Here is a 27,461-nt window from a genome sequence, read left to right on the forward strand (position 1 = left end):
TTGTCTTTTTATGAACAGTCTTGATTCCTATTATCATCTAAACAATTAAAAATTGGTCTTAAGATATTTAGACCGAACTTCCTTCCCAGCTGAATTCAAACATTCAAACAACACATGTCTTAGGAAAAAAAAGTTAACAAGGTTAGGATTTGAACTCACGCATGCAGACTTCATTTGAACTCAGAGGAGAGATCTCAAGTTGCTTAAATACAGGGCCTCAACTTCCACGGTTTTGACCCATTTGATTCGCACGTGCGCGACGGGTAGTTTCGAAAATTATCAGTTTATTAAAAATCGACATAGACAGACATCAGACGACAGACAGATGGAACGAGAGACCTTTGGAGTCATGAAACGTTGAGAAATCATGAAAGTAGCCACTCGCCTAATCGGCCCTATTACAATAGTTTGTTAGCTTACGCTCTGGAAGTAATAACAATTATTCTACTATATCTGTAGATAATTAGGGATATAAATAGCTAAAACTTGCAAACTCTAAAAATGGGGTGACCTACTACTGCCAACTGCATAAAATTGTTTAATATAATTTCAGCTACGTTCAAGTCCTTAGAACATAAACACATTTTAAAGAAGACTAAAACGTTTTTGATATAGAAGACAGTTTATTCGTTTGAACAATTTTGATAATCCTGGATGAGCTTATCTCTATATTTACGTTTTTCCACCTTTCATGATCCCCAGGGGACGAAGAAATAGATCTTCCTTTTCCGTCTGTCTGTCTGACACTCTGCCGTCTGTCCGGATTTTTATTAGACAGATCATCTCTGAAATTACTGGATCGATTGCTGTCAAATTTTATATGTGTATTATGCACTTTGTCTAATCATCTCCATCAATAATGTGATGACGTTATCTTAAAATTGTACATAGTAAATGAGTTTTAAATTGTATAAAATAACATAGTCCTACACCATTTTCCAGTTACAATTATCGCTGTAGTAAAACACTTTATATTCAGCAAATGGAACTTCCTGATGGAATAATTATAAAGAAGTCATAAAACTACTGAAACGTTAATCCCTAGGTCCACGCTGTTACATATTCAGTTTTTCTTAAGGATATATTATTTTTTAGAACTGCTTATATACAACATTTCGAAAAACTTGAAACTATGAATTGATTTCAGTGTAATAGGCACCCTTCACTTCTACACGTAATAATTAACTTAAAATAAATCATTGGTGGAGTTGTTTATAATATATTGTAGAAAATAAACACAACAAAGTTATTTATCCTCAACTATTTATTACACGAATAATTTGAATATGTAAGTACCCACAAGTGCAAATAACGGTAATCTGATGAAGATGAAAGCAATAAAAAAGTCGTTCGTTACATTTTATGTAACAACAAAATTACAAATATTTTTTAAGTGTTCTCGGTCTGAAGAGTAAACTTTGTTAAAGGTAAAATTCCAAGTGTAGATTTTGTTATACAGTCAGGTCCATTAAAAAAAACCGTACAGCTATGATATCAGGCAACAAAAGCACTTTTGCCGAAAATTTACAATTTTAGCTATATTTGACGAGCGAATACATTTATTTTTTGGAGGGAATTTTGCATCCTGAATCTAAACGTTCGTACTGAGAAATTCTATCTTATTTCTACTCATATGTTTTTTTTATTAGTATGTATTTCTGACCAAAAAGAATCGACCTCTTAGTGAAAGTGAAAATTCTTAAAGAAACTGTAGAAAATGTTTGGTCAATAACATACGTACTTAATACCTTCTTACATATCATTAAAAATTTGAGCAAAATTAGTACATTAATGTAATTGGTCTAAAACATATCTAGGCGTCCACGTTCACTAACAGTACTTAGAGAGGCATTTTCGACATCCACCAACGATTGCGTTACTTGTATGATTCCACCGTACGGGCAATGTTTTTTTTTCGATTTAAAAAACCGTTCAAAAAACAAGCGCAATTTGCAATCGTCGCAATAAAATGAAAAACTCCGAAAATTACACTCACAAATAAAACACCTTTTATTGCCTTTAAAACCTACTCGAATTAATTAACTCTCCCCGATCAATGGTACCGCTTCAATTAAATCGAAACGAAACTAACTGTATATGTTACAGCTAATATCCGAAATCCGTTATTATGCATAATAACTAGACATTTTAGGAATTATGCGTAATAACTAAACTTACCAGTTATTATGCATAATAACCAGAAACATTAGGAATTATGCGTAATAGCTGAAATTTTCAGTTATTATGCATAATAACGGAAACGTTTAGGTAATATTGATAACAACTAACACAGAAACAGGAATTATGCATAATATTTTCCAAAAAGCTACCCACCCTGCCTCGCTTTCTCCTACATATCACATGTACAGTTGATTTAAAAAAAAAGGGAAAAATTACAGTTATACCTATAAACGTCATATTCCCATTTCTTTTCATTGATCTATGAGAATCTGAATTACTCATCTTGTCCCGTTTTTTTGAAATCAGCTGGACATGTTATAAGCCTTTGAAAATGGTAAAAAGTGAAAAAAAATTAGAACAGGATGACGCCCACTGGAAAAGGAAGAAAATGTAACAAAAATAAAGGAAACAATAATTTACGGGCGATCTGAGGTCCGGAAGGGGAAGAGGGTGAGCTTTTAAGGGTAGAAAACGGTTTATCACGATTTCCGTCAAAATTACTATCGCAATTCGAGTTTTTCGTTTTTTTGGATTTCCTGCGAAAATTTGCCATAGTAATGTATACTTTTTTTTACACCATCAGAAAGTAGAGATTTCAACGAACAAAAAGCAAACCGATTTAAAAAAAAAAAAAACAAACATTTTGACGTCAGAATTTTCGATTGAAAATTAGGGTGGTTTTTCGATATTAAATCAAAATAAGGGAGAAAAATAAATATTTTGAATAAAAAAAATTACAGTGATTTTGGGACATAAATAGGTAAGTTTTCACCAAATTTCGTGAAAAAAAAACTTTTTTGTGGGAGATAAAAATAAAAAACCAAAAACTCGGTTACTTGCATTTTTCGCATAAATTTTGAGGTTATTTAAAAAAGTCGAAATACAAAAGTTGTAGCTCCTTTTATTACCTAGAACTTTGCCATTTAACTTTTTTCGATAGGACTTGTAGTTTTGCCGGAAATCGTGATAAACCGTTTTCTACCCTTAAAAGCTCACCCTCTTCGACTTCCCGACCTCAGATCGCCCGTAAATTATTTTTCCTTTTATTCTTGTTATATTTTCTTCCTTTTCCAATGGGTATGTATCATCCTGTTCTAAATTTTTTTGTTCTCAAAAATTATCGGCCCTGGCCTATTAGACAATATGCTTAATGACTAATGTTTCAGGTATTATGCATAATTCCTGTTCCTCTGTTAGTTATTATCAATATTACCTAAACGTTTCCGTTATTGTGCATAATAACTGAAAATTTCAGTTATTACGCATAATTCCTAATGTTTCCGGTTATTATGCATAATAACTGACAAGTTTAGTTATTACGCATAATTCCTAAAATATCTAGTTATTATGCATAATAACGTATTTCGGATATTAGCTGTAACATATACACATCTTGAAAGGTCATCGCTGCCTCATCCCAATTACCCCTCCCATCCCTAATAACCCCAGCTGCCGCCTCGAAAGAGAAATACGCACGGTTTCCTTTTCTAGGGGTGAATCGGCCAATCTTCAGGTATTTATATCAGGAATTGTGAGCAGCATGCCCTCGTTTCCCACGGTCTGAGAACGCGTTGGCCATATGTCGTTCGTATGCCGCACATAATAGGGGCGAACTGCGCACACAACTTGGGGTAAGAAGTGATAATTGAAGAAAGGTGTTCTCGGGCGTGGGAACGGCTCGAAATCGTATCCTTTTTAGCATTCCTCCGTAGGGGAGATGAGGAAGGGTGAGTGGGTCCGGTGATTTCGTATGTGCAGACGTGTTCCGGCATTGTTGCTTTTTATGGCGTTCGCGAGCTGACTATCAAAGGACGTGTGGAGGGAACGTGGACTGCACAAGCGTGCGGACCCGGATTCGGTAACGGCTGCGGCATGACATTTGCGGATCCGGGTACGGTCCGGACATGCTTTACAGAATCTCGGACGGTTGTGGATGGGATGTTGTTTTAGCTAGTTATATGCCATGATATGTTTTTATAGATGTTTTATATGATAAAAAGAAGCTGCAGTTTTTTTTACCGAACTTCTCTCGCTTTAAAATATATCAAATATTACATGCCTATGAGGGAGTACTTTTGGTACTTAATCTAGCAATGTTATTGAAGTGGTGTTTTCGCTACACTAATTAATTAATTATTAATAAAAAAAATTTAACATAGGTATGCAGTGCTAAATTAATGATAATTTGACAGTATTTTCAAAGTTTTAGAGAAATTATGTGGTGTTTCTTGAAAACTCTTGAAAAAACAAAGATGAGTAATTTTAAGTGAGGTAGATATTACCAATTTCTAGGCACTGGCATTTGTTTCTTTCTAACCGTTTGTTTATGAAAGTAAGTGGTCAAAATTCTTAAACACGTATCTTATTTAAAATTAGTGTTATTTCGTTATTAAGTGTACGTTAAGTCAGAATTGACTACTGTTATATTTGGGGGTACTTATATGCTTTACTTCAAAAAAAATTATTTTAAGCATATTTTTTTAAAAGGCCCTACAAACATTCTAAACAAGAAAAATACAAAATTAGTATGTCGCTTAATATTTTCAAAATTGATTTAAGAAAACTAATATCGTGAACTACTAGCATTTATTACATATAAATTAACTTCTTACTCTATCTGAAAATAAAACCAAAATAAACTACTAAAACTTTAGTGATTTTATTCAAATGATAAATACTGTTAGTTTTTGAAATGTTTTTGGGGATACACAAAAATACAAGTTGATTTAATTATTATTATTATTAAATCATTTTTTTCAAAATTGATAAAAGAACCGTTTCGGAGATTCTTAGACAGACAACAAATTTCCTGTTAAAAATGATTTTTTTGTAATAACTCATACACGTGTCAGTAAAAATATGGATACAATATTAGGCGAGAAATAAAAGAATAAATCTTTCATAAATGTTAAAGAAGATTTAAATATTCATTAAAATTTTGAGGTGACGTCGAGTTTTTCGAAGAGACGAACAGATGAACTGTAATTACTTGTTAATCATGTTCACCATAACCTTAAAACGTGTGCAAAATATAAGTGCAAACTTTTAAAATAAATATAGTAAGAGTAGATCAATAAATCGTAAGTGTAGAAGAATATTACTTTATAAAATTTAAATACGATTTACCTAGCAGTATTTTCAGATGACTTCATCAGTTTTGGTGGAGATGATCACAAAACTTTACAAATCTACATAATATTCTAAAGTACAGCTAAAATTCACTTTTTCATATCCTAGAAGCTGTGAAACATGGATAACATATGAAATTGACTATTGCCCAAGTGGCCCCTAGTATAATACTTCCCTATATTCTCTGCACTGTTAAAATACGTTGAGATATTAAAATAATTTCAAGTTTTGCAACGCCTTATATAAATGGTATACAAAACAGGAAAAAGTTACAGTGTTTTTTTTTTGTGTTTTTTTTTTGAGGTAGATATTATTGACACTCTTTCTATAATTTATACGTTATACGCTGAAAGGGTAAAGAGTCAAATTTAGAACAATAATACTTAGCATAAAATTACACCTCTATCTTTGGCCCAATTTCATCAAAGCGCTGAATACCTAATTTTAAAAAAGAACTTTCAGCAGCATATTTTATGCATTATTAATTTTGTAAAATACTGCATAATAGAGCAGAAAACGAAATTACATGATACATTTTTAGCGGTAAATTTTACAAGTTCGTCACAATAGGGTGCTATAGCCTGGGACCTTTCCTACTGTGAAAGTGAAAACTAAACATTATTTAAATACGGCACCTGGTCTACCCAAACGTCTGCGTAACATGCCATTGCTTACATTTATTGAATTTTGTGGGAATCCCTTGTAAAATGCTCATGAAATCAAAATCATAAATAACGGAAAGCTTTCGGTAAACTATACATTAATGTACAGGGTATACGTTATTCTATAATTTACCGAAAGCTACCGAGTGTAAGCGAAGTAAGTATTGTAATCGAGTCCGTAGGCCGACTCTCTACTTTTATATTTTCTCTACTTTTCATGACCCCTAAATTACGAAGAAATAGGTCTCCCATTTCTATCTATCTCTCTGTCTGTCAGTCTGTCCGTCGGTCTGTCCGTCGGTCTGTCCGTCTGTCCGTCTGTCTGCCGTCCCGATTTTTATTGGGCAGATAATTACTGAAAGTACTGGGCCGGTTGTTGTTAAATTTTGCATTGTACTAGGAATATCGTGTAGATGGTAAAACGCTAACCAAAATTTGTCTAATCATCCTCACCAATAATGTGATAACGTCACCTCAAAATTGTACATAGTCAATGTGTTTTAAATTTACACATATCGTTTATGACTCGGTGTTGAGTTTTTATCCGAAAAATCAAAATGATGAAACAACATTTTCCAATTTAATTTTGAATCAGCAAAACGGAATGCTTTGAAATCATGGAAATGTTTTAAAGTTATCATACGCATGGTAAATTTTTGATCAAAATGTATTTGCTCATCCCCCCTAAAAAATTGATGACGTCACCTCAAAATTTTGCTGAATAAATCCATCTTAAATGTGCAACACATGATAAGCCTATACTCGTGATTTATCACTGCTGTATTAGTTTTACTATTTAATATTAATAAATTATTGCATTTAAAAAAATAATAATAATTTGCTGCCTAATGTAGTTCGCTAGTGAACCTTGTAAAATTTGGTAAAATATTGGGTTGGATTACTAAATGAAATAATATCATGACTTTCAAAAATAGATGCTTCATTATTTTAGTAGCGTTGAGAAAACAAAGCGGAGAAAATGTTTTAAGAAAATATTATTTTAAATTATTATTGTTTGTTTCCAATTTTAATAAAATAAAAATTCAGATAAATTTAAAAAAACTGTGACGATATTTTAAAAATTATTTTACTTTCTATCAAAGATTTCATGTTAATAAAGTGATGCGTACATAGAACCTACTCGTCTTTATTTATAAACTAAATTTCGTTAATCTAGGTTCATAAATAAAAAAGTTGTTCGAGGTGTCCCCTTTTAGTTAACTTACCCTGTACATAGAACTTAACAAATAACAAATAACAAAAATAATAATAATAATAATAGTACTATTCCTCTGTTATTATAATTTTTATTTTAAGAAATCTCTTAGTTTGTAACAAACATTACAATACAACGCATAGATGGTTATGTGATTTGCGAAAACTCTGATATGGTGCAGAAAATTGGACTTCATTTTGACACCCTAACGTAAAGTTCCATGTAAAGCTTTGTCTAGTTCGCTGCCTATTCCCCACTGATACTTTTTTTAAGAGTAGCCTACGAATACCGTTATATAATTTTTGAAATAATTTGTAAAATTTTGGTGTTCCCATCCATGTAGTATTCCCAAAGTTTTCAAGTAATCTATTCGGTAGTTCAGAGAGACACACAGGGGTGGCGAAAAAAGGTGAACGGCTCCGGTAATTCCAGGTGCGCAGCGGTGTTTCATCGTCGGTTTTTGCAGTATTCACCAGCAGATTATCAAAGGACGTGTGGTGGGAACGCCGACTGCACAAGTGTGCGGACCCGGATTTGACAACTGCCGCTAGATGACATTTGCGGATCCGGGTACGACCCGGATTTGATTTAGAGCGAATTTCTGGTGTTCGCGCATGGAAGAAAGTGTTGTTTATAGAAAAGGTGGTTCAATGGCACATAAAATTATAGAAAACACAAGCATGCAAAGGTTAAGTCTGCACGAAATGGATGATATTACGTGGTATTTTGGAGTGTGTAATGATAGTAATTTATTGAAAAGGGTGGGTGGCATCGTAGAAAAAGTTCAGACTGATGTTTATAATTCAATTATGGTGATGATGAATAAAAGTGTTTTGAACTTTTCTGCGCACGCGAAATTCGTATAGAAATTAGGAAATGATTGTAGGTAGAATGCGGAGAAGCAGAATTTATGACTTTCGCTGCTCTGGTTTTTCTCTGACACGGCGTACTTAAAAAGTTAGGTAACGTAATGACATACATCACTCGGGATACAAAGTGGTGTACAGTGATCGGATCCTCGGAACTGAACCGACGTACAATAGCGGACTTGAAAGTTTACATGATAAATAATAACTGAACTTTCGAAATTTTCTTTTGAGAACCGATTTCTTTTACGTATTAAAAAGTCTTTAAATGTAGAAAAAGATTGTTCGGAGCTCGTTATCGGGACATTATTAAAATATGGCTGCAAGGTACGATATCTAGCACTGGTGCTGGAGTCCATTCCTTCAGAAAATTCATATAGATTTAGTTTGCAAAATTTCTGAGTTAAATTGTGTTAGTAATTTGTGTGCTAATTTTCGGAGTAGATTTGTGGCGTCTGAAACGGTCCTTAATGTATTTTTTCAGAAATTTCTTTTATTAATTTTTGATAAAGGAAATTTAGCCTCAAGAAAAGTATTGCAAAAGGTCGTAATATAAAGTACTTTCAGTTTAAGGTGAATAACAAGTTTCATAATTTTTCGAAGAAGCAGGATTTGTGGGATTATACTTTAGGGGCGACGGAAATTGTCTCGAAATAATAATTTTCTTAAAAAGAAAAAATAGGTCCAAAGTTATTTCGACAAAACTTCCCACCCTTCAGAAGTACAGTACTACTTCTCTGAAAAACGATAAAATTTCATTTTCCGGATTTTTTCTTTTTTGTGATAACCTTTATGGGAAAAAAATATAGTCATAATGTAATAGAAAAAAAGAAGGTTTCACCTTCTTAAAAAAAGACACTTGGGGCCTCCGAGAAGGTTTCGCCTTCTTTAAAAAAACACATTTGGAACCCTCGAGAAGATTTCACATTTTTAAAACAAGACATTTAGGGCCCCCGAGAAGATTTCACATTTTAAAAAAATATAGTTGGGACCTCGAGAAGGTTTCATATTCTTAAAAAAAGACATTTGGCGCCCCCGAGAAGGTTTTACATTTTTCAAAAAGACAGTTGAGACTTCCGAGAAGGTTTCATATTCTAAAAAAAAGATATTTGGCGCCCCCGAGAAAGTTTTACATCTTTTAGAAAGACAGTTGGGACTCCCGAGAGGGTTTCACATTAAAAAAAAATCATTTGGGGCCCCTGAGCAGGTTTCATATTTTTTAAAAAAGACAGTTGGGATCCCCGAGAAGGCTTCACATTAAAAATAAGACATTTGGGGCCCCCGAGAAGATTTTACATTCTAAAAAAAAAATTGATACCCCCGAAAAGGTTTTACATTTTTAAAAAACACAATTGGGAACCTCGAGGAGGTTTCACATTCTTAAACAAATACATTTGAGACCCCCGACAAGATTTTACATTGTTAAAAGAAACAATTGGGACCCCCGGGAAGGTTTTCCATTCTTAAAATACTTCTTTAGCTTACGCTCGGGAAGTAAAAAGGGGAGCGTATTCTCACTTTTTTGAGAAAAAAAAAAAAACGAAAGGCAAAGTTTGGAATCAAACCCGCGACGTCCAGTCCGCATTCCTGACTCGTAACCACTAGAGACCATCGCTAGGATGCCTTACGCTAATGGTAAACTGTTATTATACCGTGCATTATTTTTCCAAAAATTTGGATGGTTCGAGAAAAAATTCAAAGCGGATTCGTACAGCAACTTATAGGACTATATTGTTATACAACAGTTAAATCAAATAAACATAGAATTCTTTGATACAACGTCATCAAATTGTTCATGGAGATGATTTGCAAAATTTTGGTTAGCATTTAACCATCTACATGATATTTCTAATACATATACATACAAAATTTGACAACAATCGGTCCAGCAGACACCAGACAGACCGACAGACAGACAGACGGAAACATTTTTCGTACTCTAGGGCTCATGAAACGTCGAGAAAACATACAAGTGGCCATTAGTCCTATGGGCTCGATTACTATACTTCCCTAGCTTACGCTTGGGAAGTAGAAATACGCAAAATTTCATAGGCCATTGTTACATTTTCCCTTTTTTACCTTTTTATGTATTTAAAACCAAAAAACTATACATGTTTGAACTTAACTAAACATTTTGTTGAAATATAACTTGTCGTTGAATGTTTAGAAAAAATCATAAAGTAGTACCTAAAAGATAATCCCTTTTTTGAAAATAAATTTTAAAAAGATTAAGCTAAATTCATATAAAAGCTGTTTTTGAATTGTGCTGATTGCTTTGTCTGTACTAATTTTGCTACTCTTAGTGTGTTGTAAAAAAAAAAAAAAATAGTAAGCTTTTATTTAAAAATAAAAGTCAGAAAAACCGTTTAGGCAGTTCATGTAGCGACTGCTTTCAATTTGTGTTTCCTGATAAAGAATTTGACATATGTACATTCTATTCCTAGTCAATAATTTAAAACATTAGGGACCGGTTTATAGAACAGAGAATTAAATATTTAATCCTGGATTAGTTTAACAGAGGATTAAAATGTGGAATATGAGCCCGTGATTGGTTAAAACATGCGCGTTGCCTCGCAACGGACCTCAATTAAAAGTTAATCGCCAATTAACTTTAACTTCGCTTTTTATAAATCGGGTCTAAATGGTTTTTATGTATTTTTTAATTTTTGTCCCTCTGTAATGCTGATGTGTTGTTATTATTTAGCGAATAAATGATAATAAATATCCGTAAGTTCTTTAGTGGCAGAACTTAAGGTCCAGATATATAGATCTGGAATGGAGTTTACCTTTAATTACTATACTAAGTATGTGCGTGTTTGTGAAAGTGTGGTTTAGACTGGTAGCAGTTAATTTGTACGTAGATTAAGCTATATAAATTTTATGTGCTAAATGATGGTGTAGAGTTAAATAGCGATGTTTAACAAAACAGTGCAGAAGGTAGTAAAATTAAAATCAGAATACATAGTAGGTGCAGGTACCATAAATATTATTTCATAATCTTGTCTTCACCTGCCATAAGACTTTTATTTGACATAATAAGTTGGGTGGAGGATAAAAAGAGGGTGATATTAATAACACACTGTTTTAATTAATTTTTTCTTACAGGGTTCTGTAGTTGCGAACTTCAAAGTTTATAAATCATTGCCTTTTCTACGTGTTGTTGATTCATTCATTTAGGGTCAGTTTCATAATAAAATTAAAGTTAAAAATTCCAAATTTAAAATGAGTTTTTCATAGCAACAAATTGTTGTAACAATGATTTAAAGTCACTTTAAATGTAAAGGAATTTTAGGTTAAACGGTTGTGTCTACTTTGATTTTAATTTTTTACACAATTTGAAATAGTGCCAACTTGATAACCAAGAAATAAGTCATTCACTTCCCCGTTGTTGTTTTCTTATAAATGAAGCTTAAAGTAAGAGCTTTTCAACTCAACGATTCTCGTTATTGTTCCGTTTTTGTAATTGAAACCACAACTTCATTCGTGATGCTTAACCAATAAAACCTAAAACCACAAAGTGCATTTTCTTGTGTTCATTTTAATAACGTTTCATACAGCGTGTGACATTTTTGTATAATTTTAAATTTGTACAGGCATTCGCATCATGGCAAGTGAACTTTTATAACCAATAATTGTTTCATTCCTATTTCCCGCTCGTGTCAACAGCATTTTAAGTTTTATTTGCTAGTAAAATAATATGGGGATAAATTATATGGCCATCAGTTCAACCGGTCCTCAGATATCAGTTGCAATAATTTTATAATAAAAACATCTCCAATCTCCAACGCTGTAAGATAACTCTCTGAAGGCTTCTAAGGTTTCTGTAATTTGAATTATAAGAAACCTCCATGATGTAAAGTCGGTGAAGTCTAGTTCCTGCTTCAAAAATTAATATATAAGGAATTCACGTTCGGTAGATGTAACTAGATTTGGTAACTTTTTTTTTTAAGCTGTGTAACTGCGGACATAATTGTTCTAGTGTATAATGTATCAGAAAGTAGGTATCAAAAATGTGACATGTAAGTAAGTAAATGTCAAACATCGAAAATGTGATGGTTTTGTGGTAATCTGCTGAATCTATTTTTGAATCAAGGAGAAAATTACATCCCTCTAAAAGCCCAAATAGGAACCCGCATGTAAAATTGTGAATCTTTTCCCTTCACTAGTTTTTTTTAGGAGGACAAGATTTGATGTCATCATCATGTATCCACAATTTTACCATAGATCCGTTTTGATAAATCCATGTCTCATCTAAGGAAATGAAAAGTAAATCTTCATCATCATCACGCAATTGGAGATACCGCCTTAGATATTTGATTCTGGTAGCGTGGTAGCTATAAAGTGTTTAAAATGTGAAAAACTTTGCCTTCGGAAACGTGTATTACGTACAATTATTCTCAAAGCCGAATGTTTTCCCTCTTACAAAACAATAACGATTATAGGTAATTATAAAACTTAAAAACCAATTGTAGAGCGGAACCAACAAAGCATGTAGGTATATAAATCTGCGCAGTCGTCTTTCTGATTCTGATTATAATATTAACGGCACCGGCGCCATTGTATTGGTATTATTTTAAAATTCGAAAAGCACTCGTCAACACCAGCGAACTTTACGGAAAATATTTCTGCCACCAGTTTAACTGTTTCCGTTTTACCCAAGCGTTGTCCATTTTTCTCTGTAATTTTTTGATAACCACGAAATATTTCTTGTCTCTTTTCCTTTAAAATGGGCTTTCTTGTGACTACTTTTGTGGAAATTGTTTCCACGCTGTATTTAAGGCTTTTCTTGAAACGAAGCGTGTTGAAACTAGAAAAACTTTGTTTTTTCCATACAAGTCAGATGTGACATTTGAATTAGAAAATTAGACAGTTGATGCCAATCTTTAGTTTCTAGTGATCTTAAGATTGCAACTTAACCACAGAAAAGTTTCTGTCAGCTACTTCTACCGAACGTGAATGCTTATTATGTACATGGCGCATACAACATCACGATAATATTTCAGTATCAGATTACACAAATCACTTTTAACTATTGTACTTTTTTTATTCAGAAAAGCAACATAAATTCGTTGAGGGAGTAAGGTTTCTTCGTATCACCAGAGTTCTCATCTGAAATTACATATAGGCTCCAGGAACAAAAGAAGTATGAAATATAAATTCGATTATAATGTTCTACACTATTAAATTAATATTTACATATTTAGGATAATTTTACAGGTGGCGAAGCAAACAAATAATGAATTACAAATACTTAAAATAAAAACAATGCATTTGAAATTTCTCAACGATATTAGAACAAATCTAAGAAATTAATTTTATAATTCATTTTAATACAGTAATAATAACGTAAAAACACAAAAAAGTAAAACAACTGTCTGACAGTAGAAAAAAGGTGTCACCCTTTCGGCACTACGACAATGTTTCCTTCTTTTACGTAAATATTAAATATCGAAAAATAATTAATATAAATTTACAAGTATTTTAGTATTATAACAACGACAGAAAAAAAATGTTCTCGTCTAAACACCTTGTCAAATATTTATTACTTAGCAACGTTGTGCTAGAATCGTGTTGTTATATGGATATAAAAACTGAATTATGAGATCCGGAGATCGCACCAGTGACAAATGATAGAAAATAAATATCAGTGCCCACATCTACAAGTCAGTTTGCACGAGACTTCCTCCACTCGTTTTTGCAATCAGATCATCAGGATAACGACTGTTATCTACCGGTTGGTCCTAGAAGTTCTCGAACCGCAGACGGAAGCAATAAGAATGATCGTTTGATCCGTGAGAACCTCGTGACCACAACGTCACCGGAAGCCCGTAATAGATATAATAACAGTGAAAGTCAAGTAATTCGTGTAATTATATATACAAGGATGACCCGTGATCTTTCCATCAGCGCCCGTTCCTCTGAATAGCCGTGATTGAACCACAACCAATGATGGCCGAGTCTGAAAGTCCATTCTTTATAATTATTTAATTGGTTCGTGCCTCGAAGCCAAGGAAGTTTACTACTTTTTGTCGTATTTTTAACAGGTTTACGTTGGGAATTATTTATTGCACGCTTGGTTTGATTTCTTCCTGCTAGAGCTTCGGAGAATCATCCGTCGCTAGTTTCAGGATGCAGTAATGCCAACACAAAGGTGCCGACAACACTAGGCGACCAGTTGGGGTAAATCAATTAGTTGCTTAATGGCTTTCACACGCTGCTCAAGCAGGTTGAGCCGAGTAATTACTTGTTATTTGTTAATAATAGGAAAATAATTGGATTTTTTCTCAGGAAGATTTCTAACACTTGGTTGGAATCTTCAGGTGGCAAATACACATGTGTAAAATGATTCGTAAGTTCTTTGCTTTTGTAAATTAAAAATAATTCTGTATCCGGAATTTCAGATTTTGTTTCGCTGGTAATTGACGCCTCGTTAGTATAATTGTTGATATTGAGCAGAAGCTAAATTTAACGATAATTGCGTGGTGTTCAAAAATATGCGAGCCTATGTGGTCGCTCTTGTCATTTTCCAAAAGACGTCGATTGTCACTGTTTTTTATAATTCAATTTTAAACGTAAAAGTGTTGTGTTTCACTTGTTTAACATTTACGAAGTTTTATATCGGCGGTGTATTAAAACAATGTTGAGGTCAACGACTCAGAGTAGTTACATAAAATATCCAAATAAAAGTATCATTAATTAATTTTGTAATTAACCCTCATTTATAAGAAAGAATGAGGAAAATATAATGCTCTTTCAATAGGTAATGCTTCATTCGGAATATTAATTAATTTTTACTATAAACGGTTAGTTCAGTTTCGTTTAATATAAAGTATATATACATACCAACTTAGTAAAAAGTACATTGGATAATTATGTTGCGACAACTTAACAGGGTGCCTCAGATAAAAGTCCGCTGTCTTGAGATAGTATAGAGATTTTGAAATTCTGTAAACGCCATTGTTTTTGGCTTGAAGGGAGAAGCTTAATTTGGTATACGGTGTCGCGACACCAACCCATGTTTTTATAAATTGTAATGTATAGATTTTTTAAGGGTCTTGGTAGATCATTATTCATTAAATCACGATTATAGAGCAGTTTGGTGTTTTTTTCAATTATAGTCGATAAAAAAATAACAATTACTTATAAATAAAAATTGAAGTTGAGTGAAATAAAGTATCTAACCCGTTTATTTTCCAAAAAATTAGTAGAATCTCAAAAATAGTCACTTAATCATATCACGCGTCAAAAAGGCTCAAATATTCCCAATTTAGTTTTTATAATCTTTTACATCAGGGGTAGGTCGTAAATACTTCGCAACGCCACAACAATAAATCTACGGACCTTAAATCTGGTCAGCGAGCTGTCCATCGATTAGGGCCTGTGTTACCGGTCCAATTTTCGTAATAAATGTCTTTTAGAATTAAAAAACTGAACCATTTTGGACTGGCAGCAAAGACATGTTGCAGTAGTCCAAGATTTCTGGCGTTAAATATTAAACATTGCTAATTTAACTGTGTTTCTATTTAGATAAATTAATTTTTTTCTATTTTTTATTAAAATCTGTTATTAAATATATACACTGTAGTTCAAAAGAACGTAAGTCAGCGTTGCGACGTCAACGACATATATGAGTTATATTTGCAATTAAGTTCCCTATTTAAGCTAAAAATAATGACGTTTACTGAATTTCAGTATCTCTATCTGTCGCGGAGTTTTATCTTGGATATCTTGTATGTAGGTGATCCGACTTTATTTGACTTTCTTGAAATATTGTATGTTACCTAATTTGTCGTTAAGTTAGTTTTTATCGTGTATTCACATCTCAGATGATGAAAAAGTTTTTACCTACGAAATAAAATCTGAAACACTGTATATCTGATCTATTTAAGTTTTTGTCTATACAATTTTTTTTTTTTTGTTTCACTGTTCGTAGAAAAACGATAGTGTTCAGAAAACATGAAATGTAGATCAGATTAATGTAGTTTACAAAATTACTTAATGAACCTAAACGAAATGATAATCATCGTTTAAGCCAGGGGGAATAAAAAATATCTTAAGTAAAGTGGAACAAGATTTGCAAAATTTGATACATTTTTTTAACATATAATATACCGATATTAAAAGTAGATGAAATTACCAACAGTCTAGCTAAACTCTCTCTAGCTATAATAGCTCTTGATATAATTCGTTCCACTACTAATAAATATGTAAATCAGAAAGAAATATATTTTTTTTTAAATAAATTTGTCGCTGACACATGTTGTCTTAAAACGAAAACGAAAAAATAAATCAAATGTAAAAAATATGGATAACATGATTGTCAGCACACATTCCATTGAGACACAAATGTGTGTTTTGATATTTTTTCTCAAATCCCTAATTTATTAGGCGCAGCACTGTCATTTAACTTGATACTTCTTAATTAGAAAAAAAAACATAACTAAATTAAAACAGAGAGTATTTCATATTTACTATAATTTGGCGAGTCATCGGTCACCACTCATCACTCATCTCATCATACATCAATCATCATATCGCACTCGCACCTATACCTACTACTTAAATAAAAAAAAATACTCAGACTGCCATCTATGTGCGAATTGTCCATACTTAAGGGTTCGTAACTGCTCTGGGGGATCTTATTTTGAAATGTTTTTTTTGTCCAGTTAATAGTTTATTTTTAAGTAATACGTTAGAATTCATACAATCGTACCGTATTGAAATAATTTTAACCTCTTAGTCTTACCACAGGAGAAGGTCTTGGCCAGGCAAGCGGATGTACTGCACACATTGTGACAAATTCGTAAAAATTACTGCAAGTTGAGTCATACCCGCGCTATATCTTACGCTGAACTATATTAGTTTTTGAAGTTCTAAAATCATTAATATTTCCTTGCAGTAAAAACAAAAAAGCAGTTATGTGTGTAGATACGATACGAAAATACAGGTTTCTTGTTTCCGTCTGTCCAAAATCTTAGTAGCTATTAGAAATAGTTTAAAGAAGTAATTTCTTCCGCAACAACAATGCCAGCATATTCCGCTGTTTTACCGGTTATTCAACAATTCACTTTATTTTAACCCTCTTACGTGATTTAAATTTATAAAAAGGTGCGAAAATTTCAATGTTACTTTGTTTGATTTTCTACCGCATGTCCTAGATCTTTAAATTTGTCCCTGCATTGATCTAGTTTTCTTCTTTCTGAGATGTCAAAGTATCAAATGAGAAAAATGGCAAAATTTTAATTGCAGCATGTGGTTTACGTGCTACACATAGTAAGTAGTTAATTTACTTTTTGTCGAGTCGGTAACTACAAACGTACAAACGTTAAATTAAATTATGATAATTTAATTTTGATTCCTTGCAATTATGTGAATTATTTTACTATATATTTACATTAACTATATTATTTATTGTTGTTAACACGTTACATAAGTGGCACATTAAATTAACACCTTTTTTTCAAAGAAGTGCTAATCGCCGCTATAAATCTAAATTTATAGGTACGTCCTTGTTTGGTCACCAAAATTTGAAGTATTTACTTCCATATTAAGTCCAAGACGAATTACGAGCAAATGCAATTAAATACTTTTCCATTGCCTTAATTCTGAAGCCTCAAGGTCTGCGACATGAATAATTTTGAGCACATATTGGGTTCCGAAATTAATTTTACTGCCTATAAAACTGCAGTTAAATGTATTGTGTGATTTGTATTTCATAACCTGTTTCTTTTTATTCGACGTTGGATAGTTATTATTTATTTTTGCATCAATAGTTCAAGTTTCATTGACCCGGATGACAAGCTAATAGAATGCACATTTACATAGTTGCCATTAGGAATTTACGACATTATAAGTTTGCGAAAAAACTTATGCAAGTTATTTGAAGATTGCATGGAAAAAGTCGGCGGCAGACTTACCTCTAAAACAATAATAATAATAAAAAACTGAACGGAGTGTGGTTTGCCTGAGGACAGAGAGATTAGATATGTATTAGTTAATAGATACTGGTTTAAAAAAGAAAATTACATTTTGTGTTTGAAGCTGCACATTAAATGGATAAAGAAAAAAACTGAACATTAATAAGAAGAGTTGTACTGTCGTTTTTACTGTTTTATGTTTAATTTGTGTTTTGAGAAATTTAAACCATTTATTAATGTTTGTCACCAAAGTGCTGTTAACCTTATAACGAAACTTCTTTGTTTAAAAAATATTTCTGTAAGTAAACACTATGGTATTTTTTTAATCAATTTTTTATAGAGCCGTAACCGTGATGGTGCTATAAGATATCCCGTTGCACGCACATAAATTCCAATTTCTATAACATGACATTTTATTTTTATATTCATATAGTTATATCAGTAACAGTTGCGTCATAAACTTCATTTCCCCAAAGACTTTCAAACATCATTTTATCACCTACGCGTTTTATTTTTCCATCCTCTCTTTTGCGAAAAATAAAACAACAATAAAATAAATATATATTTTTATGTATTCCATGTTATGAATGCGATTTACTATAGGCAAGTACACTGTATACAGATAATATTTTATTTAAGTCTTTATAATATAATGAATTACAATTATTGTTCCACAAAGACGATTAAAAAAAATAGTTTCCAATTTCCTGTTGTATGGACGCATATTATTCGACAAATTTGAAATACGATTTAAGTAGCAAACTTTTAAGATGACGTCATTAAAATTATGGTGAGGATGGTTAGACAAATTTTGGTTAGCGATATGCCAGGCTGATGGAAACCACAAAGCATGTGCGCTAAATGCTGAAAGTAATTGTTTGAGTAATTTCTAAAGTAATTTGTAAAATTTTGTTGGTACAATAAACCACAAATGTAGACGCATAATATTTCCCATATTTTGTATAGGATTTATCTTGCAAAATTTTGGGATGCCATCATCAAGTTTTTAGAGGGGATAGACGTTTGCGACATTTTAGAAGAATACATAATTGATTTTTTTAGTAAGTCAGAACAACTTCTTTTAGTTCGTTGAAGTTCTAGGTACGCAGTAATGTTTTTATCAGTGTGATATAATTATTATTATTAGAGCTTATTGCAAAACTCTGTTAGGTATGCTCATTTATGTGCGGTTTAATAATCCACTTCTATTTATTATTCATACAATTATTATTCATACAAAAATTAATGTATTATCCTCAACAAAAATTGATGACGTTCAAAGAATTAAAATTTTTTTGGGTGTGGTCGAAAATTGAATAATTTTATTTTTTTTAATGAGCATTATTTATGCATTCAACCTCGAAACTCCTCTTATATTTCATACGATAACACATTAAAAAATAGTTTGCTCTGTATAATATATTCGGATATCTTAATGACAATATGGTTGCCAATTGAAGAGGTCTTCAAAAAAAAAAAATAGTTTTTAAATAAATAAGAAGGATATTTGTATGTAATGTAGAATGTAGATATTTATCTCAATCAGTTAAAACCTGTCACTATTTTTATGCAGTTAATCCACTGAATGTTTTTCTGTGGTTGAGCTTGTTTACTACTAATGTTACAGTTATGAAAAATATATGTTCTTAGCTTAATTATGAGTTATGACTATCAGTCAAATGTCACGATCACCAGTCATATCAACCATCAACCGAAAGCTAGTTTAGGAAGTGAAGCCAAACGACTTTTTTGATTCCGTGAACAAGCAGTACCTCGTTTTTGTTTTAACCTTCATGACAATTTAATGTGACTTAACGCTGGAAGTAGCAATGTGGGACATCCGCTTTTATTTTCATTGTTACTTGCCGCCAATTTTAAATAATCACACCCGATTTTTATAGTTTCTTTGTGCAAAACCAGACCTAGCACCATTTTCAACTCTTTCTCATTTTATTTTTACCAATTAGTATGAAAATAATTAAAGTCGTGTTGCGCCTTTCCTGAAAATGTTAAATTCTTCTAGACAGCGCATACATTAAGATTAATTAACTTTATTACTCTATTATAGAAATTAAAAAACTGCATAGTGGTATTATTACGTTAACGGATTTTAGCAGGATTTGCACACAATGTAGATCAACATTTTGCTTCAAGGTACCCACAACAAGCGGAGAATTTAAATTAGGTACATGTAAATGGTTTATGTTTCGGACGCTTGGGGAAAATTTATGCAATGTTAATGCACTTTGGTCAGTCCAATTATAGTGCAAAACAAATAGTTTTTATCTGTTCGCATGCAGTTTCTTAATTTGACTTGCTAATAATTTTTGTGTTTACGTAGAAATGTTATGATGCGAATTAATTAAGGTCGAAAAATAAAGCAAAATGTCACTGTGGAAAAGTTATTATACTGGAATTAACTGGAAACAAAGCAGTTTGTAAAATATGCAAATGACGCTTGTTGCAAGAAATTTAGCGGATATATATTGCAAAATTTGGTAACGAGTTCATTGTGAAAGAGTTCATAGATTTATGTACATTATATCTCATGTTTTTGTTTAGTTTTAGAGAATGTCATTTGGCAGAGCTCAGCTGTTATTATTTCGTGACAAGCTGATTTTAGAAAGCGTTCTATTAAAATATCACACGAATCAATCATAAGTTCAAGAAGAATCTTGCAATTATTTAAGCAGTATTGTTGCAGAGCGAACGATGGTAGAACCGGTCTCTAGTTAGCACTGGACTAACTATTTTGCTCATTTCCCTTTTTCACCAGCAGAGGATGAGAAAGACAGCTTATTAATTTAGCGCCAATTTGTTATACAGGAGACAAATTTCTGTAATGAAGTGGGTAGACTAAATAAATACTAACAACCAATCTTCGATTGGCTCCCGATCCAAGATATTATTACTGACAATTAATATACATAGTACCAACGCAATTTACATTCATCGCTTTTTCTACCCAACATCACTACTTCCTTGTCATCTAGATTTCTTTCAATTTACAAGGTATCAATAGGAAAGTGATTACATCTCTATGAAATTGAAAATTGGCAACTTTATTGAAAAGTACCAGTTAATTTATTCTGCCAATGGAAAACTGCTCGCTTCATGGATTTTACTGCAGGCTTGGCTGAAGGCAAGGCAAGTTGTGAATGAAAGTGTTATTAAAGTGTCATGCGAGTACTTATTCCAGGAATTTATTTGCAGCAGTACCACTGGTGTATTTTCTCTCTTATTTTTGTTTATTAGCTTCATAAAACGATATTTAATGACTATTACGATCAACATTTTAATAAATAAATCCGCTTAATTATGTACTTATAGTTAGTATAGTGCGCGATGAACATGGAGCCGCGCTCAGTTCTCACGAGGATGAAAGTTTGAAGCTTTAGTAGATTCAGTCGATAGTAGTGAGGATGCGTCCTTTATGAGAATTGTATATTATATTTTGTTTATAATTATTAGTGAAATTTTACTCTAATGTCCTACTTTATGAAGCATAACATACACAGTTTTTGACCATATGACCCACAACACATTTTAATACTATTGTGAGAATAAGAGGCATTTTTGAAAAAAAGTGGTCGTGTACAGGAACCCTAATATCTGTAGATATATATTTTTTAAATTTGTTAAGCAAAGCACCGTGTAATCAGATAAAAGGGGTTTATAGAATCAGTTGTTATTCTGAAAGTACAAAGCGTTTTAGATTTTTTTAAAAGGCAGCATTTGCTAATTATGTCAGTTTATGATAAGAACTAAAAATAATCACATAAATACACATTCTGCTTGAGAAAAAAAATGGAACCAGAACAGGTTATGGAAGCGTCTAAACTACCACCACTGACTACTTGATGTTTTCAGATATTCCATAAATGGTTTGGTAATTTCAAATTATGTTTTCACGTTGTCTTTTAAGTTATTCCTTTTTGTGATTGAAGGGTATTACAGCCGACTTTTTTTTAGAGATCTGAAAAAAAACTTAGAAATACGATATGTCGAAAAATAAATTATTTACGTCAAGAGTCCGAGAAGGATTTTCAGTACAAATTTATTTGACCAATTTTTTAGATGCCGTTATCCACTTTCTATGTAATATAAATATATTAGTTTCAATGCATTCAAAGTGACACTAATAATGTTTTTCCTAAATTTCGGGGTATGCGGTAATTTTTTTGAAACAAGATTTTCAAGAAATATTTTTTATGAATCATGTTCTTCGCATTTTTTTGATGGGATCATTATTTGTTGTAGAAGGAATAAATACAGAATAAAAACACCAAAAAGCAAAAAATGTCAAGGGCCACATTACTGACCATGAATTTTGTTTATGTATTATGAATTATGGAACACTAAGGAAACAAAAGTTTACATATTCATTAAAATGACCCAACTACAATGTTTTACTTAGTTCTCAATAATTAAAAATTGAGATTTGTTTTTTGTGGAGTTACTAACTGTCCTGACTTTTCAATTTCTGTTCGGAAATAATAACTTTTTCGGCTGATCTGAAGTTTGAGGACGAGGCGTAGCTGAAGCCTACAAATCAAATGAGGACGAAAAAGTTCTCTTTGGCCGAGGTTTTTTTGGCGACCATAAAAAAGTGGCATTTCGTCCGATGAACTCGATTACTATACTTCCTTAGCTTACGCTCGGGGAGCAATAATTGCTTATGTAAGTGGTTTTGAGCTTAGAAAATCTCCTCTATTGTTCGAGGAAAAGTCCTACAAATTTGATAAACAGAACCAAAGTGCTACTTTGCTCCTCTACTAAGGAAAAAAATAGTAGCGTCTTGTTTCATAACGATAGTCAGTAAAGGCGGAGTAAACACAGGTTCAAGGATGCAAAAGAAAGTTTTCGACATCTGAAAGTGATAAATGAGTCGAAAAAAGGAATTTTGACATTGTACAAAAAAGTGACACTTTGTGGACGTAAAACGAAAAGATTTGTAATGGTCGCTTAAAAAAATATTTTGATTATGTTCTTTTCGTGCAGATGAGACTCAAAACAAGTAGAGGGTGTAATAAACTGCTAGAAAAAATGAAAATGTAGACTTTGCTCACTAACCATCGAAATAAGTTAAATAAGTGAAGAAATTCTGCAACAATACGCACCCATGTGTGGTATTTCTTCATAAGAAAGTATAAGGTTAACAATTTTATTAGTCCCTTGTAACTGACTGATCTTCAAATACCTTGTTTGTTCATAGTCTAAAAACTGGGCTATTTTATTTCTGAGTTCACGGAAGGTCAGTTTGCAAAATAAAAGCTCTCTTCCATTTGGGCAATTAACCTTTTCTCAAGATTGTCAGTAGACGATTATTTCGCCACTGACACGTCATCGGGTCTTTGTTCGTCTGTATCATTTGATTCAACACGTGCCTATTGACCACATACCGCCTTTTAATAAGGCTCTCCCGAAGCACCAAGTCTGATTTCAGGCTGTTGTTAACGATTTAATCAAGAAATAAAAAGAGATGATCTGAACCATTTGAGTGTAAAAAGTCTGATAAATATAGTGCAACAGAAAATATGAACAAATGGAAAGTGCAAAGGAATGTATTCAGGATGAAATATGCGTACATGAAAATATAAAGGTAAAATATGTAAGAGGGAAGTGTGTAAAACTGTTGGAAAGACTAAAGGAAAGCACCTGAGGAAGAAATGTCGAAAGAAAGTGTTATGTTGTTATGCCTGTTGTTAAACAAAGCAAAATAATCTATGTTGTTATAATGCAAAATACTAGATAGCAGGCGAGGTTGGAATAGAACGAGAGATTGTGCTAATTGTGTAGAGATGTATTAGAAACAAGGTAACGTTTAAGTCTGAAAGAATATGAAAGTAGATGAAAGAAATACGGTCAATTAGAAATAGGTTACGGTCATTGGCAAAAAAGGTAAAATTAAAAATATTAATTTGATTTAATGAAAAAAGACGTATTTTCGACGTGTAGTTTAAATTTCTTTTTTATACGAGAAAATTTGTAACGGTGATGCAACTAAACAACAAAACGAGATGAGATGCAGATTTATAGCGAACACGGCCCCCCAGGCAGACTTCCATAGGCGAAAAAGTTGAACAGCGCTGAAAGAATTCTGATCATATACTTACAACACCTACCTACGTGTGTCCCTTCATAAGAAACCAACGTTAACCGCTTATTACCTTACCACAAACTGATATTTAAATGGCTTACCTTTATAAGCAGAAATCCTTCTTCACCCTCGGGCCTGAAACCATGCCATTTCATCGCTTAGTCCGCACAAGGCCAGTTCGCAAAGAAAAAGCCCTCTCCGATCTGGGCAATTAACCATTTCTCGAGATTGCCTGTAATGGGTGTTTATTATTTTGCCATTGACACGCCATCGATGCCTTTGTTCGGCTGTGTCGTTATAGCCTTCGCGTGCCTGCTGACTACCTATCGCCTTTTAATAATGGCTGGCATAAGTAGCAAAGTGTGATTGTCTGGTCGATGCTAACGATATGGTAGAGGAGTCAAGGGAGATCGTGGTACAAACCGTGGGAAAGAACCAACGGCTGGACACGCTCCAAGACACCGGTATGCGGCCACGGCCTGTTTGCCCGTAATCAGTGAGCGGTTACACGCGTGCTGGGCACGGGATATACAGATCGTTTGATTAATCCCACCGAAGTGGGAATTTACAGGGTGGAATTCGCACATTTGTGTCGATAGGGACCATAAATCGTGGCACTGGTTTGTAGTGTGGCCAGCGCAGTGGCGGCTCGCTGGAACATCGCGATTATATAATAAAATAATCGTTTTTGTTTTAACACAAATATAAAAATATAAGTTGGGGTAGACATGTACTTCCCTGTGATAGAAATCAAAAACATTAAGTTAACAACTCATTAATCGTGTTTTTATTGCTCACTTAGTATAATCTAACGGGGAGTGACGTCTACACAATAAATAAAAAAAATTGTAAGAATTTATACCTTCTTCTCCTTCATTACTCTTTCAGCCCTTGTGGCTGTCGAATGAAAGTCGAAGAGGCTTCTCTTTCTCAATACATTGTCTTCATTTCTCATTTTCTTTTTTCTTCATCGAATTTTGCTATCTGTTCAATTCATCTTTTACGTGGTCTTCCTCTTTTGCTTATGGTGTCTCTGCCGAGGGTTATTATTTTTCGTAGTATAGATGTTTCATCTTTCTTATTATGTGACCTTACCAGTTGAGTGGTTTGGTGTTTTTTTTTTCGATTTATGCGTTTATTTTTCGAATGCCATTACTTCCTCTAGTTTTTCTCCGTTTATCAGTAGTTTATCGTTGTTATTCTTGTCATCTTTATTGACTATCGTTAACTTGGGCCCCTTCAAATTGTAGATCTATTTCTCTCAGTTCAACATAGTAACGGTTATTTCGAATATAACAAATTATTTTGTGCAAACTAATGTTCCAGAGTCGTGAATATTATTGTAGAAGATTTGTTGATACATATTGCATTCTGTGATCTTCAAACAGCGGTTGTATTTCATATAGAATTTTAATAAACAACTTAAAAACAATCTGTAATTTTGATAATAATACTTTGAATATTATAAATCGTACTTCAAAAATAGATTTTAGTATGTGTTACAAAACGACAAACAAAATTAGAGGAAACAAAAGCCGGTGTCACACAGGGATCGGTTTTGGACCCTACACTGTTTCTCATCTGTACAAATACATCTAATTAAAACTATTCATTGCCATCTTTTATAATATATACTTACTAACGCATATCAAAATCAAAAATCTGCTCCTCAAAAATTTCGAAAACGTTGCAAAAATAAGTCCTTTGAATCTTAAGACTGTGTTTAGCGCTAGTCAAAAGTGTATCTTCTAAATCAAATACTTATCCAGAGCCGCCACTGGGCGACCGAGATTCCAGGGAAATGATCGCTTTTAGATGAGCGTTTGAAGAAGGAGAAGAGCAGCGTTTATACCAATTAGGCGCGTTTTGTGGCCGGAGCACCTGTGTGGTAAATGGATTGTGACTTCATGGAACCGAATGACTTCACCGATGACTTTCGGGATGGATTCTTTGAATGATGCCGAATGGAATTCCTCTCACCTGATGAACGGATGTGCGCTTGAATTTTTAGTTAATGGTGGTAGCCCAGATATACAGTTCACTTTGTTTATCGCCGTTTTACCAATGGAGTACAAGATATACAAAAATAAATTACTACAGAATTATAAAAATTGGGCTCGGTGCGGCGTCTCTGTTGCGTTATGCAGGGTTCGCCAACTGTGAAATATCTTGAAAACGTACTTCCTAAAAATTTTATTTGGGCTTGGTGTGTTTTTTAAATAGTTTAGTTTCATTGCTTTTTAAAATAAAAATTTGTCTTGATTTTCTCAAATGGTGCAGAGCAAGTTAAATTTGAGGAAAACGTATGTATATGTCTAACATTATGCAAAAAATTAAATGTTTCACTTCGTGTATGTCGTATGTAAAAGTTTTTATTTAATTTTATTCTGTAATAAGTAAGTAGCAAAGAACTTAAACCCGAAGTAGACCAACAAGCTGCTATAAGTGTAGCAACCTGCTTACGAGACCATATGGAGAAACAAATATTTAAATTTCGACTCAAAACTAAGAGTACACAAACCAGCTGTAAGAAAAATAATGATGTACGATGGAGAAACAGGAGCAGATACCCAAAGAATGAAACAGAAAATGAGAACAGTTACACTTATAAGATCTATGATGTTGAGAAAGTCATGAAGAAATGAAGGAAAGAGTGAAACGAGTATTTAGGAAGAATGGTGAATAGTAGACTTGCAATGATAGGTATATAGGGCTAGCCGAATGAATACTTAGTACACCATCCAAAAGATGGGCCCAAAGCCGGATATCAACTCTCCGCATGGTAAAACCAGCAAGACAATTAGAATAATTTCCTAGTTGCACGTGAAAGAAGAAGTACTTGTTGCGGAAAAAGTTTCCAACCTTCAAGACGAAATAAAGAAGTTTAAACTGCAAGCCTAAGTAAAACATCAAAAACCTATCGACTTGCATGGATCAGATCAGGTCTATCTAATTTAGGAAAAGTCTAATTAAGCGGAAATGCCAATAGTGGTGCCAATTAAAAAAAATCCGACAGGAGGCGTCCCTATTAGAAAAACAGCACCTGTTATATATCAGTATCTACAATGTAAAAATGGGTAAGGACAACTATGATATTGAGCTGTGAAGGTCTGAGCGACGATAAACAGGAAAAGAAAAAAGATTTACTCTCATTATTAATTTTGTGTTCAGGCATAGATCTAGCTTGTTGTGTTCGCGCCACCTGACTACCTAGTCTAACAAGCGAATCGAATTAATTTTGCCTGCTGTAATTATCATATTTGATTTTGAAACTTATCCCGAATCAGTTTCCATAATAAGATGGCACGGAGTTCTATAAATCCAAAATTAGTTCTACTTGTCCAGGGTGTTTTCGAAAGGTGTGTAAAGAAAGAAGCGCGAAATGAGACA

The 27,461-nt window shown here is 32.9% G+C and overlaps 1 long non-coding RNA gene across 1 annotated transcript in view; it reads left to right on the top strand.

Annotated features, from left to right (window-relative positions):
• The first annotated feature begins 14,270 nt into the window (after positions 1-14,270).
• The window catches only part of LOC135132803 (uncharacterized), a 275,979-nt gene continuing 262,788 nt past the window's right edge, over positions 14,271-27,461 (top strand). The window contains exons 1-2 of the long non-coding RNA XR_010281092.1: positions 14,271-14,290; positions 14,343-14,403. This is a non-coding gene — a long non-coding RNA (uncharacterized LOC135132803). The remainder of the gene's footprint in view (positions 14,291-14,342; positions 14,404-27,461) is intronic.

This window comes from Zophobas morio, unplaced genomic scaffold, assembly GCF_036711695.1.
Source record: "Zophobas morio isolate AGI-343-1 ecotype UQ-CSIRO unplaced genomic scaffold, CSIRO_AGI_Zmor_V1 ptg000021l, whole genome shotgun sequence".
Lineage (NCBI taxonomy): Eukaryota > Metazoa > Arthropoda > Insecta > Coleoptera > Tenebrionidae > Zophobas > Zophobas morio.